The 15,980-nt window shown below is 29.9% G+C and overlaps 1 long non-coding RNA gene across 1 annotated transcript; it reads right to left on the bottom strand.

The window, feature by feature from the left end:
• Window positions 1-13,060: 13,060 nt before the first annotated feature.
• LOC145271022 (uncharacterized) lies at window positions 13,061-15,616 on the bottom strand. The gene is made up of 2 exons (XR_013865658.1): window positions 13,480-15,616; window positions 13,061-13,345 (listed from the first exon to the last, which is right to left on the bottom strand). It is a non-coding gene; the product is annotated as an uncharacterized LOC145271022 (long non-coding RNA).
• Between the last annotated feature and the right edge of the window lie 364 nt (window positions 15,617-15,980).

Raw genomic sequence — 15,980 nt, 5'->3', positions numbered from 1 at the left:
AGACCTTGATGACCGGTCTTTATCAGTATGTAATTCACTTGTTGGTCGGTTTTTATTTTGTTTATAGCAAAATAAAGTTCTAGCTTCTGTTTAAAAAGTTTAAATGTATCCGCTGGATTTGGCATTTCCCAGTCCATAAACGGAATAATGTCATTATTGGTAGACATTATTATTAACGGCTATGTATTCTTTCGATAAACAGAAAATTCAATATGTCTGCCAGTGTGCGAAAATCCATACGTGTTTACAGGGACATATACGATAACAACAGTTGACGAAAAAAATTCAAAATGTCTGCTATTGTGCAAGAATTCACACGTGTTTATAGCATGTACGAGAATAACAGCAAAATTTTATAAAATGCACAGATGGGTAAATTAATGAAAATTTGTTTACATGCCTTGTTTTGTCTTTTGTAAACGTATTTTTTCCTCTCGTGTCTGTTGCCGAAGTTTTGTCTTTTGTGAAAGAAATGTTTTTCCTTTCTGGTCTGTTGCCGAATTTTTTTATTTTTTTCGTTTTCTGTTGTCGGTTGCGACTAGTCAATCCAACTGAGTGAGTTTTTTTTGTTGTTTTAACTGTTATAAATGTTCAGTATCCATTCCGCTGCCACCATGTCGTTAGTTTATGTTTGTTGTTATAAGTAATTGACAACAAAATTGTGGTTTTATTTAATATAGAACTTTATTGACATTATCACATAAGAAGAGAGATTGAATGTACGTGTGTAGAGGTCTACGCCATGTTGTCGAATACGTATGTATTAGGCGGTAGGTGTGTCAGAAATTTCGTGAAAATAGTGAATAATTCCACCCCATCTTTCCAAGCTTATAACTCCTCGAAAAATGTAATTCAAGCCCTATTTTTTTCAATTAAAGGAGCAAGGACCAAGGTTTCATTAAAAAAATATAAAAAAAAAACAACGTGTTTTTTTTTTAAGGTTTAAAACTTCGGACTTTACAGGTAAATTTCTAAAAAACAGTTCTTTTTTGTTTTAAATTTGAATATATTATTATTGACCTTTTTTCTCCAATCTGTGATATATAAGACTTTGGTACATAAATTAATTATTTACTTTTTAATAGACATTTCAAAATGGGAGGCGTGAATTATTCGACCCCCTGTCTTTCCAAGCTTATAACTCCTCGAAAAATGTAATTCCAGCCCTAATTTTTTTTTCAATTAAAGGAGCAAGGACCAAGGTTCCATTTAAAAAAAAAGACAAATCAAATAACGTGGTTTAAAAAAAGGTTTTAAACTTCAAACTTTATAAGTAAAATTCTAAAAAAACACTACGTTTTTTGTTTTAAATTTGAATATATTATTTATTGACCTTTTCTCTTCAATTTGTGATTAAATTAATTATTTACTTTTCGGTGAGTAAATTAATTATTTACTTTTTAATAGAAACTTGAAAAGGGGGGCGTGAATTAAAAAAAAACGTTTGTCTAAAATATTATATTCCATTCATTGGAAAGAACATAAAATTTCCCATTGACCCTGAAAATATCGTAAAAATAGAATTAATAGAAAAATTTTGATAGATTTTTAAAGTTTAAAATTTGAAAAAATATTGAGTTCGGAAAATTCATTACTGTTTTTAAAAAAAATTATTTCTATTACTTATAAACCAACTTTAATAGTTTATTTTGGAAGTATAATCCATAAAGAAAATAAATAACCCACTTTTAACAGAGAAATTACGAGATTTTTATATTTTATTCGCAGTTTCGTGTTAGGGGTGTCAAAAATTCCTACAACATTTCTGATACACCTTATTAGGCGGTTGACATCAATATTCATACGCCATGATTTACTTGTTATGCGTATGAAAGTAGTTCTATGATAACAGCACAGTAAGATGTGGGCCTGTGCAAAATGGGGGAAAAAATAAGAGGACATAGTTTTGAAAGCTGGTTTATCATAATTATTTTGCAACTTTCCGACGACTTTTTGATTTTATTTTAAAGATTAACGACTAAAGCTAATTGCAAAAAGAAAAAAAAATATATTGTTACTCGTGTAAAAAATTATAATAAAAAAATTTTTTTCACGGCAACACGGCAACCAAACAAATTCAGCTAAATTCAAATTTAAATAAATTCATTGTAAACATCTTTTGAAAGATAAATATGAGTTTTTGGGTCTGTTTCAAAGGTAATTAGTAAAGTAAAATCCTAAGATATTGAATCAAATAAAAAACGCTTCTTTGTACAAAAAAAAAAAAACGGCTTTATTAGACCCCATTCCCACCCCGATTCTAGCTTCGTTTATGTGTAAACAGAATGAAGTCGTGTAAGTGATGATTCTAAGAAAGTCAGAAGTCTGACTGAAAATGACTTCAGGTAGTTTGGAGGGAGGGAGGGAGGGAGGGAGGGTTGTATTTTTTAAGCAGTCGTGCATCCATATATTCCTATCGTGAAAGTTTGTATAATTTTTGTCATTTTTTATTTACTTGTTTCCTGTGTTATTCATGTGATTACGTTTGTTTTATGTTAAATTTTTAGCCCATTTGACAATTTTGGCGTTATTTTTACGAGAGATTAAAATTTATAAGGTAAAACTGCCCTCATCGCCAATCATGCGAGGGTTAGAGGAGAGGCTATTTGTTCATTTAAAGTAAATATCAGTCACTTAAAAATACAACTTTTTACCAAACAAACAATAAACATAACATTTATTTTAATTTATTTTTCATGTAAAAATGTAAACAAACTTCTGCAAATAGTTTCATTTTCTTTCTTTTTTTACAAACAATACCGAACTTACATACCCCCCCCCCAAAAAAAAACAATAGAAAGACAATAGTTCGCAAAACTATGCATATAATGAAGAATCATCTTAAAGCCCCCCCCCCTCAAAAATGGACAAATATAATGTAGTGAAAAAATAATACACTTCAAGCAAGTAATTAAATGTTTCGATGTGATTAAGAGTCCAGGTGATGGAATCACATGTGATTAAATATCTAGTGATTAATAGTCCTGTGATGAAATGGATGATGAAAAGACCGTACACCGAATTTTATTCTTTTGATTATTTTCGATCGTATTGACGCATGCGCAAAAAAAAGAGAGATTAAAACGGAACGAATTTAAATTTCCCTTCCATTTTCAAAACAACCCTAAAACAGAACGCTCTCTACAAGTTTTACCCAAAATAAGAATTAATTAATGAATTGCAAACATTGAAAAATATACTGTAAACTTGATAGGAAAACAATTCGGCATACTTAATGAACGGGCATTTTTACACGAGGAACGAAATAATGATTACACCGTGTTACGGTGACCTAAATTCATTGTTCTTTAGCAACTGATTTTCTCTTTTAAATATTTCATATTTAAATTGTGGTTTTCACCTTTTAATTTTGATTCTTTTATACTTTTATATATTTTATTTCTTAATGAATTGGACACACTAACTACTAACAAACAAAACAGTTTTTCTGTTTTGAACGCAAAAGAAAGAAACGAATTCATCCTGATCTCTCCCCCCACCCCGTACTGAATCCCTGGAATGACAGGTAAGCTTCTTTGTTTATTACACTTAAAAATATCATTCAACAACCTGAAAAATAATCTTGAATATTGAATAAAGTTTATTTTTATCGAAATCCAATAAATAAATAAAAACTATTATTTCTGGCATGCTTTATAACAGACATGAATATAACGTATGGCTCTCTGAAAAAAAAACACATACTTCAAATACATTATTCAATCTAACATTTAGATTTCTGTTAAAAATGTACGAAATTTTGTTTAAAAAAGTGATTAATGAGAAAGTAATAATGTTTATCATAAACAAAATAATTTAATTCGTAGTTGGTCGAATTGTTAGACAACTGAGCACAAAAATTGTTTTTTTCGATATTTAATTGTTTGAACATTTTTTTTCTTGTCGATACTTATCTGTTATATCGCTAGATTATTTTGTTTGCGATTAGATTGTGAATGACTTCATAAAGTTTACATAATATGAGCTCCGATTTGTCATCATCAATTAGTAGAAACTAAATGTAGAAAAAAATGCTGGTAGTTTACCCCTAAAAAAAAATAAAAATCAATTTTTTTTATATTATTATTTTAAAACAGCTTCAAAAATATCCGAAAACAAAAATAAAGATAAAGATAAAGACACATTTAAGATTTTAGAGTTAGAAATCAATGTCTTATATAAATTTAACGTAAATGAGCACTCACTACAATTCCATATTTATTGTTATATATTTACAGAGCTTATAGTTAGGATATCTGAAGTAAAACATGCTTGCCTAAATCCATATTGTCTGTCGAAAAAGAGATTAGCACTCCTGATGTAAATAACTAGTGCTTGCATAATTAAAGACTTAAAGATTTTGGCAAAAAGAGGGAGGAGGCTAATGGGGTGATACTTTATTTCGGTTCTCTCTGTAAAACCATTCAAAACTGGTACCAGAGAAACAATTTTACACAAGCCCAGAAAGCAAAATTCAGCAAATCATTTGTTGAAAAGTTTGGAGAGCACTCAATCCAGCATTTTAAAGGGATACGATTTGTATAATAATAATGATAATAATAAACGGAACATTTTTAATAGTATATCATGTGATTATTCAAGCTTTGTATAATAATAAAAATAATAATAATAATAATAATAATAATAATAATAATAATAATAAACCATAATAAACGGAACATTTTTAATAGTATATCATGTGATTTTAATTGTATATCCTGTAATTATTCTAGTTTTGTATAATAATAATAACAATATTAATAATAATAAACGGAACATTTTTAATAGTATATCATGTCATTTAATTGTATATACTGTAATTATTCAATAATAATAATAATAATAATAATAATAATAATAATAAATCCTAATAAAAGGAACATTTTTAATAGTATATCATGTCATTTTAATTGTATATCATGTAATTATTCTAGTTTTGTATAATAATAATAATAATAATAATAATAATAATAATAACATTAATAATAATAATAATAATAAACGGAACATTTTTAATAGTATATCATGTTATTTTAATTGTATATCATGTAATTATTCTAGTTTTCTATAATAATAATAATAATAATAATAATAATAATAATAAACGGAACATTTTTAATAGTATATCATGTCATTTTAATTGTATATTATGTAATTATTCAAGCTTTGTATAATAATAATAATAATAATAATAATAATAATAATAATAATAACATTAATAATAATAATAAACGGAACATTTTAATAGTATATCATGTTATTATCATTGTATATCATGTAATTATTCAAGCTTTGTATAATAATAATAATAATAATAATAATAATAATAATAATAATAATAAATCCTAATAAATGGAACATTTTTAATAGTATATTATGTCATTTTAATTGTAAGTCATGTAATTATTCAAGCTTTGTATAATAATAATAATGATGATGATGATAATAATAATAATAATAATAAATCCTAATAAACGGAACATTTTTAATAGTATATCATGTCATTTTAATTGTATATCATGTAATTATTCTAGTTTTGTATATAATAGTGCAGCACGGATTGGATATCGATCAGACATCTTCGAAGTGTCTAGGTTTATTATGATATCCCGAACATGTGACCAAGTGTTTTTCAAATTATCGAGTGTGCTTCTGTCCACAAAGAAAAGTTTAGGAGGGAGTGATAAAGTGGAATTAGATGCCAACTACAGAGCAAACAGGTTAACCTAATTTGTTTCTTCTTTTATCTGCAACGATTTCACGCTTACAAGTATTTCTAGTTTCTATACACTTTTTACTATTTGTACTGAACTTATGTCAGATAAGTCTGTGATATGCATGCTGCTTTTGAGCAATGACAGCTAAAAAATTAGAAGCCAACCATTTAGGAGAGTAGCGTTTACTATAGAACTTTAATTGCTGTTTTGACCCATTCAGTGGCCTTTTTTTGCACACTGTTCATACAGAACAGAAAGAATACTCCTCCATTAAGCATCTTACTCAGCCTTCTTGAAGTACCTTGTCGTTTAAAGCAATGGTAATTAAACTTGGGGTCGAAATGATTTTTAACAATACAATAGCGCAATAAGCATTACCGAGTGATAAGCATTACTGAGTGATAAGCATTACCGAGTGATAAGCATTACCGAGTGATAAGCATTACCGGGTGATAAGCATTACTGAGTGATAAACATTACCAAGTGATAAACATTACCGAGTGATAAGCATTACAGAGTGATAAACATTACCGAGTGATAAGCATTACCGAGTGATAAACATTATCGAGTGATAAACATTACCAAGTGATAAACATTACTGAGTGATAAACATTACCAAGTGATAAGCATTACCGAGTGACAAACATTACTGAGTGATAAGCTGTGAACATTTGTTCACATTCAAGACATTGTTTTTACTCTTTTTCACAACAAACAATGTATGAAATGGACGTAAAGAACTATTATTTGGGAAAAAGCATTAAACTGGGATGGGGGGCAAAAATCTAGCAGACCAAGGCAAATAACTATTAGATTAGAAATATTCCCTGTATGTATTAATTAGGTGAAGTTTTTCTGCTTACGTACATCATAACACACTGCAGCAAAATACTTGTAAAATAGGCATAAGGATACAATATATTACGTATATTCTGTATGAACATTTGTTAATATTCAAGACGTTTTCTTTTACCACAAACAAAAGGGACTACTATTTGGGATCATACATACCAGGAGCGTATCTGGATGTCTTTTCACATTACATTTAAACCAATTCTATTTCAGTAGAGTCAGGAAATAGGGATATTTCAAAGTCTGGCAGGCCAAGGAAGATAACAATTAGAGTAGAAATATTTCTTGTACCTAGTGAATAGTGAATAGGTGAGATTTTTCTGCTTATGTCAAACGGGGAAAATTGCTGCAAGTACATCATAAAACATTATTATTGAATGTTTTAGCTTTGAACGCAGAGATCAGGAAGAATACCACTCATAAATATAAAATATAAAGATTCGGGATTTTTTATATAGAGATTTCACTATTCAAAATACGTTTATGCTTTTACCAATATTTCAAAAATGTTGACAAGAAAAAAATTATATTTACAATATCAAAACTGTTTAATTCATCGGAAAATTTTAAACAATCACTTAAGGAAATTTTTATGTTGCATTGGTCACACATGTCTGAACTGAAGTTTAAATGTTTTATCTCCATATGAGATTTCATATTTGAGGATCTGTTATTTCTATATGATCTGCTATTTCTGAATTCTGTTAAAGTTGTTCACACTGATTGTCATAAGTGTGGGGGGTTCTATCGAGATAGGACTTTATCAGAATGGTTGTTCCTCTGTTGTGAGTATTTCGTGATGACGTTCTGCAAAACTGTTTAAAAATCTGAATGTAGTCTCGCATGAGATTGCGATATCCCCCCATGAAAATAGTTAAAGATAAAAAATACATGTTTGCCCATGTGTATTTGAGGTAAACAGATATTTCTTATCACAAAATTTTAGATGGAATAATAGCATTAAAAAATTGAGTAATATATATATCAGAAAAACATCAAACAAGGAAAAACATACAAAAATGATATAATTTTACAACAAAATTAGTGATATTTGAAGCACTGAATAAACTTCTAAGAAAATGTCGATATTTTTGGTAATTGCATATTCATATAGCAAGTATATGTTTTTGTTGTAGAAGGCAGAAACAATTGTATGCAAAAAGAAAAATGACTAGCCTCGTATAAGACAGAGGTCTGTTATTGCCTGACGATGTCTTTGAAGATGTACACAGTAAATTTGTTGTATCTTAATTTTGTATACCTAAATTGAAAAAAAGTAGTATCTTATTTTTTTAATATCGAAAACCAGTGTTTTTTACTTTTCAGGTTTTAAACCTAAAATAATATATATATTTATTTCTGTGTGTGTGTGTCAGAGTTTTCTCTTTTCCAATCACTATAAAATAATCAGATAATCGTTACAGCAATAAACAAACAGAATACAAATATTTGAATGCAAATACTTAAGATATTGACTTTCATTTATTTTTTATTTGCAGATGTCCGTGTTTGAAAGCAATTATGGAATGTTTCATTGATCGTCATTTTAAAAAGAATTTATTAAATCTATTGCTGTATAAACAAGGCAACATCGACATCAGTGAAAATATATTTTGCTGGATATTACCATGTTACAAATCCTCTGAAATAGGTGCAGAAATGCGAACATCTTGAAGATAAATTATTAAGAAATATGTGTCTAATGTTGAAATACATCAATACGTATGAATCGCAAATTGCAAAAAAATTATGTGGCCTTAAAATATAGGAAACCATAGAACCAAATATCTCTTGTGAAAGTAGCACTAAATAACTGTAATATCTAGTCAAGTAGCTTGTATGGAAAGCAAATTTGGTGAGCCATACCAGAACGCATACGGGGGAAAAGCCACAAACTTGTGTGGTGTGGGGATAATCTATTTCTAAAAAATTCCATCAAGTTACAAATATGAAAACTCACACTGGGGGAAAGCCACATTCATGTGAAGTGTGCGAATATTCTTTTTCACGAAAAGCACTGTTAGTGGCACATATGCGAACTCACACTGGGGAAAAGCCATATTCTTGCGAAGTTTGTAGAAATTCTTTTTCTCAAGAATCCTATTTAGTGTTACACATCAGAACTCACACCGGGGAAAAGCCATATTCTTGTGAAGTGTGTGCATATCCTTTTTCTACAAAATCAGATTTAGTGAGACATATTAGAACTCACACTGGTGAAAAGCCACATTCGTGTGACGTGTGCGGATATTCTTGTTCTCAAAAATCAACATTAGTACGACACATGAGAACTCACACTGGGGAAAAGCCATATTCTTGTTAAGTATGTGGATATTCTTGTGCTGATAAATCAACTTTAGTGGTACATATGAGAACTCACACTGGGGAAAAGATACATTCTTGTGAAGTATGTGGATATTCTTGTTCTAAAATGTCAACATTAGTGAGGCATATGAGAACTCACACTGGGGAAAAGCCACATTCTTGTGGAGTGTGTGGACATTCTTGTTCTGAGAAATCAAATTTAGTGATGCATATGAGAGTACACACTGGGGAAAAACCACATTCTTGTGAAGTATGTGGATATTCTTTTTATCGAAAATCACACTTAGTTACACATATGAGAACTCACACTGGGGAAAAGCCACATTCTTGTGAAGTATGTGGATATTCTTGTTCTCAAAAATCAAACTCAGTTACACATATGAGAACTCATACTGGGGAAAAGCAACATTCTTGTTAAGTATGTGGATATTCTTGTTCTCGAAAGTCAAAATTAGTGAGACACATGAGAAAACACACTGGGGAAAAGCCACATTCTTCTAAAGTATGTGGATATTCTTGTTCTCGAAAATCAAACTTAGTTATACATATGAAAACTCACTAGGGAAAATACAGGTCAGTGTACCCAATGATACAGGGCTTAACAGAGTTGAGAGGGAAAAGATAACAAAGTATCAAGGACTTATGTATGATATGAAACGGAATTGGAAATTAAAAGACGTTTCAAATATACCAGTCATCAAAGGAGCAACTGGGCTTATGAAAAAGAACTTTAAAAAGTGCATAGCAAGCGTACCCGGTGAACCAAGTGCAAGGGAAATACAAACGATTGCACTGAAAGGGACGGCTAGAATCCTGAAAAGATCTCTTGGTTGGACTCACTAAAATAGGGGTAAATGTCAGACATCTGGTTGGATGTCCCATCCCCTAGAAAAAAAAGTTTAAGAAAAATGAAAAAAAGGGAAAATATATAAAATGTTCTTGTGACCCCAAAATAAAAATGGGACATGAGACGAATGGATTCGCCAATCATTTTTATAACCAACGGCTGTGCTAAAACCCAATGAAAACGTCCCAAAAATATTACAAAAAATTGTCGAATTTTGGATTCAATCAGTTCGCCGTTTACTACGTCACAGGCCGCAATTAATTCTTGGCCGCCATCTTGGTTACTGATCTGAACTACGCCGCCATCTTGGTTACTGATCTGAACTACGTTGCTATCTTTGTTCAACACAATGTCTCCAAACTTAACAGCCACCGTCTTCTCTTTGACGGATCGGATCTACACTCGAATTGTGGCAGGCAAATTTCTGGGATATCTAAGGATTTGAAAACTTAAAAGGTTATGGGCCCAGCATATTCTACGCTTGAACTTCTATTAATTAATCACCGTATTAAACATGAGAAATCGGCGCCGTACCCTCTTCCAAAATTGGCACAGCTGAAAGGGCATGGCGAACACTTTGAGATGACAAGATGCCGACTTATCGAATCGAAATTAGTGCATAGTTTATGGACATACACTTTAATGGCAGCAGCATATATAAGAAATAGATCGTTCAATAAGAGACTAGAAAAACGCCGTATGAAGCGTTTTGCGGTGTAAAACCTAAAATGAACAGAATGCATCTATTTGGTTCTGATTGTTTGGCATTCATAGAAAACACCAGTAAACTAAATACTAAAAGCGAAAAATGTACTTTCATAGGTTACAATAGTCCGGCATACTTAATCTACTTTGCAGCTCAAAACACTATAAAAAGGTTTAGATGTGTAAAATTCAATGATGCATTAAATTTAAAAAATAGCGATCCACTGAATGAAAAACGTGAAATATTGCCTAGCATCTTAATCGATCACAATAAAAATATTAATAACGACGACAATTACAGTACTTCTAACAAAAACAGTAACCAGACACGTCGATACTCAATAAGGGAGCGAAAAAGGGTAGACTTCTTACAAATTGAAAAGATACAAGATTATGCCGTGGATTACTGTTATTCGTTGAACATCGTACCGGAAAGTTATAATGAGGCGATTACTTCAAAAAAATCACCAAGAATGGGAACAAACTATGGTATCCGAATTGAAAGCTTTATCTGAAAATAACACATACGAAACAGTGGCAAAACCCACAGAGAAAAATATAATTTCTTCACACTGGGGGTTTTTCCAAAAGAAATCACAGCTTCTGGCAGTTAAACTTTTAAAGCAAGATTTGTGGCGAAAGGTTTCTCACAAATTCCTGGAGTGGAATATTGTGCAACATTTTCACCAACGACAAATTTAACGACAATTAGAATTTTATTACAACTTGCCACTCAATACAATTTAAAAATACATCAAATGGATGTAAAAAATGCTTATTTAAATGCTCTGATTGACTGTGACGGATTTAAAATGAAAAATAAAAATTGGATGTGGAAATTAAATAAATCGTTATATGGACTAAAACAAAGTGCACACAATTGGAATTTAACACTCCATAATTATTCAATAGAACAGGAATTCTATGTCCCGTAGACGTTTGTATGTATATCAAAAATGTAGGTAATAAATTGTTGATTTGGGGTTGTTGGGTTGGACAATATATTACTCGCCTCAAACTGTGACAACACTTTAAGAGATGTAAAAATGAATTAAATAAAAAATTTTAAATGCCCGAACTTGGACGACTGTCATGGTTCTCCGGTATAAAATTTACCTGTGAAAATGAAACTATAACTATGAATCAATCACGATACATTGAAAACATTCTGCTCAAGTTCGGAATGCAAGATTGTAAGCCGCGTTCAATTCCCGTCGAAATGGACATAAATAAAAATATAGGGACCGAAACAAAATTCATAGATAACCGAATATACAGGGAAATGGTAGGAAGCCTCATCTACTTGATGACCGCAACAAGGTCTGACATATGTTACACTGTAACAAAGCTATCTCAAAACTTATCGAAACTCACAATTAAAAACCTTAATCGTGCAAAACAAATCCTTCGTTACCTAAAATGAACCAAGGAACAAACTTTAAGATTTAAAAAATCCACATATCCTCTAAATTTAGAAGGCTTTTCGGATTCAGATTGGGCTAACTGAGGATAGAAAGAGTATAGCTGGGTATTGTTTTAGACTGTCAAAGACTGGACCTATGATCTCTTGGAAAACTAAAAAGCAACAAATTGTTGCCCTTTCTATTTGTGAAGCAGAATATGTGGCTCTTACTCATTCCGCGCAGGAGGCAATTTTTCTGAATACCCTTCTAAAATCTATTTTTAAACCAGATCTAAGTAAAAAAACCTATAGTAATTCATTGTGATAATCAGGGCAGTATATTATTAGCAAATAATTCTATGATTCATCAAAGGTCGAAGCATATTGATATCAGATATAATTTTATAAGGGAGGAAATAACAAAAAAAAAATCTATTACCCCTACTAATGTGACGTCTGAGAATAATATAGCCGACATTTTCACTAAACCTATAAAAAGAATAAAATTAAGACTTTTTATAACCGAACTTTTAAGAATCTAATTATGAATAAATCTATTTTCAGAAACCCAAAATGAGAAGCATGAACAGTTAAAATCACACCAAAAGAAATTGTAAATTGTCCCGGGCATGATGTTAAACTGCGACCATTTCTACCTTACTAACCAAATTAACCAATTAATACCTTACTAACCAAATTAACCAATTAATACCTTACTAACCAAATTAACCAATTAATACCTTACTAACCAAATTAACCAATTAATACCTTACTAACCAAATTAACCAATTAATACCTTACTAACCAAATTAACCAATTAATACCTTACTAACCAAATTAACCGATTAATACCTTACTAACCAAATTAACCAATTAATACCTAGCATAATGTTTCCAGTTTTTGTTACAAAAAAAGCCACTTGTTAAAATCCTTTTGTAAACTTCCTATTTGTCAAATAGTTCTTTTTGTATCTCTTTTTTTTTGGCAAACATTTGTTAAAACAAAACAAAAATGTATATTTGTGAATTTTTGTGCATATGTTTATATGTATTTGAAAAGTATTCTATTTGTATATTTATATATATTTAAAAAGTGTTTATTTTTATATGTATGCAAAAAAATAATGGCTTTTTTTTGCACACATTATACCTATATATTAATACTTCTTTTTGACCGATGAGAATAAAGACAAATTCCCATAAAACCAGAAGGAAAAGAAAAAATACAATTATTTTATTGGTTTATTTTTCGTTGTTCATTTATTTTTCTTTATTTTTCTTTCCTTTTCTCAAGTGAAACGAAAATTGAATCCGAAAGGATGTTTCCATTATATCAAAAAAGGAGGGGGTGTAAAATGTTTTTGACTTCTAATGGGCGTATGAGACGAATGGATTCGCCAATCATTTTTATAACTAACGGCTGTGCTAAACCAATGAAAATGTCCCAAAATTATTATAAAAATTCTCGAATTTTGGATTCAATCAGTTCGTCGTTTACTACGTCACGGACCGCATTTAATTCTAGGCCGCCATCTTGGTTACTGATCTGAACTACGCCGCCATCTTGGTTACTGATATGAACTCCGCCGCCATCTTTGTTCAGCACAATATCTCAGAACTTAAGAGGTTACCTACGCCACGGACCGCATTGGACTCTTGGTCGCTATCTTGGTTACTGATCTGAACTACGCCGCCATCTTTGTTCAAAACAATGTCTCAAAACTTAACACAATACATTCATCTTTATTGTTTAATAGAATTGTTTGCTAGTGAGAAGACAATTATCTGTATTGTTTAATAGAATTGTTTGGTAGTGAGACAATACATTCCTCTTCATTGTTTAATAGAATTGTTTGGTAGTGAGACAATACATTCCTCTTCATTGTTTAATAGAATTGTTTGGTAGTGAGACAATACATTCATGTGTATTGTTTAATAGAATTGTTTGGTAGTGAGACAATACATTCATTTGTATTGTTTAATAGAATTGTTTGGTAGTGAGACAATACATTTATCTGCATTGTTTAATAGAATTGTTTGGTAGTGAGACAATACATTCATCTCTATTGTTTAATAGAATTGTTTTGTAGTGAGACAATACATTCATCTTCATTGGTTAATAGAATTGTTTGGTAGTGAGACAATACATTCCTCTTCATTGTTTAATAGAATTATTTGGTAGTGAGACAATACATTTATCTGTATTGTTTAATAGAATTGTTTGGTAGTGAGACAATACATTCATTTGTATGGTTTAATAGAATTGTTTGGTAGTGAGACAATACATTCATGTGTATTGTTTAATAGAATTGTTTGGTAGTGAGACAATACATTCATTTTTATTGTTTAATAGAATTGTTTGGTAGTGAGACAATACATTCATTTGTATTGTTTAATATAATTGTTTGGTAGTGAGACAATACATTCATTTGTATTGTTTAATAGAATTGTTTGGTAGTGAGACAATACATTCATCTTTATTGTTTAATAGAATTGTTTGGTAGTGAGACAATACATTCCTCTTCATTGTTTAATAGAATTGTTTGGTAGTGAGACAATACATTCCTCTTCATTGTTTAATAGAATTGTTTGGTAGTGAGACAATACATTCCTCTTCATTGTTTAATAGAATTGTTTGGTAGTGAGACAATACATTTATCTGTATTGTTTAATAGAATTGTTTGGTAGTGAGACAATACATTCATCTTTATTGTTTAATAGAATTGTTTGGTAGTGAGACAATACATTCATTTGTATTGTTTAATAGAATTATTTGATAGTGAGACAATACATTCATTTGTATTGTTTAATAGAATTGTTTGGTAATGAGACAATACATTCATCTTTATTGTTTAATAGAATTGTTTTGTAGTGAGACAATACATTCATTTGTATTGTTTAATAGAATTCTTTGGTAGTGAGACAATACATTCATCTTCATTGTTTAATAGAATTGTTTGGTAGTGAGACAATACATTCCTCTTCATTTTTTAATAGAATTGTTTGGTAGTGAGACAATACATTTATCTGTATTGTTTAATAGAATTGTTAGGTAGTGAGACAATACATTCATCTTTATTGTTTAATAGAATTGTTTGGTAGTGAGACAATACATTCATCTCTATTGTTTAATAGAATTGTTTGGTAATGAGACAATACATTTATCTGTATTGTTTAATAGAATTATTTGGTAGTGAGACAATACATTCATCTTTATTGTTTAATAGAATTGTTTGGTAGTGAGACAATATATTCATTTTTGTTGTTTAATAGAATTGTTTGGTAGTGAGACAATACATTCATTTGTATTGTTTAATAGAATTGTTTTGTAGTGAGACAATACATTCATGTGTATTGTTTAATAGAATTGTTTGGTAGTGAGACAATACATTCATCTTTATTGTTTAATAGAATTGTTTGGTAGTGAGACAATACATTCATGTGTATTGTTTAATAGAATTGTTTGGTAGTGAGACAATACATTCATCTTTATTGTTTAATAGAATTGTTTGGTAGTGAGACAATACATTCATTTGTATTGTTTAATAGAATTGTTTGGTAGTGAGACAATACATTCATCTTTATTGTTTAATAGAATTGTTTGGTAGTGAGACAATACATTCATCTTTATTGTTTAATAGAATTGTTTGGTAGTGAGACAATACATTCATTTGTATTGTTTAATAGAATTGTTTGGTAGTGAGACAATACATTCATTTGTATTGTTTTATAGAATTATTTGGTAGTGAGACAATACATTCATTTGTATTGTTTAATAGAATTGTTTGGTAATGAGACAATACATTCATATGTATTGTTTAATAGAATTGTTTGGTAGTGAGATAATACATTCATTTTATTGTTTAATAGAATTGTTTGGTAGTGAGACAATACATTCATTTGTATTGTTTAATAGAATTATTTGGTAGTGAGAGAATACATTCATGTGTATTGTTTAATAGAATTGTTTGGTAGTGAGACAATACATTCATGTGTATTGTTTAATAGAATTATTTGGTAGTGAGACAATGCATTCATGTGTATTGTTTAATAGAATTGTTTGGTAGTGAGACAATACATTCATTTGTATTGTTTAATAGAATTGTTTGGTAGTGAGACAATACATTCATTT

This window comes from Euprymna scolopes, chromosome 46 (genome assembly GCF_053919585.1).
Source record: "Euprymna scolopes isolate OS-2025 chromosome 46, ASM5391958v1, whole genome shotgun sequence".
NCBI lineage: Eukaryota > Metazoa > Mollusca > Cephalopoda > Sepiida > Sepiolidae > Euprymna > Euprymna scolopes.
Note: the sequence above shows the minus strand (reverse complement) of the source record. Positions and strands in the feature narration are given on the sequence as shown.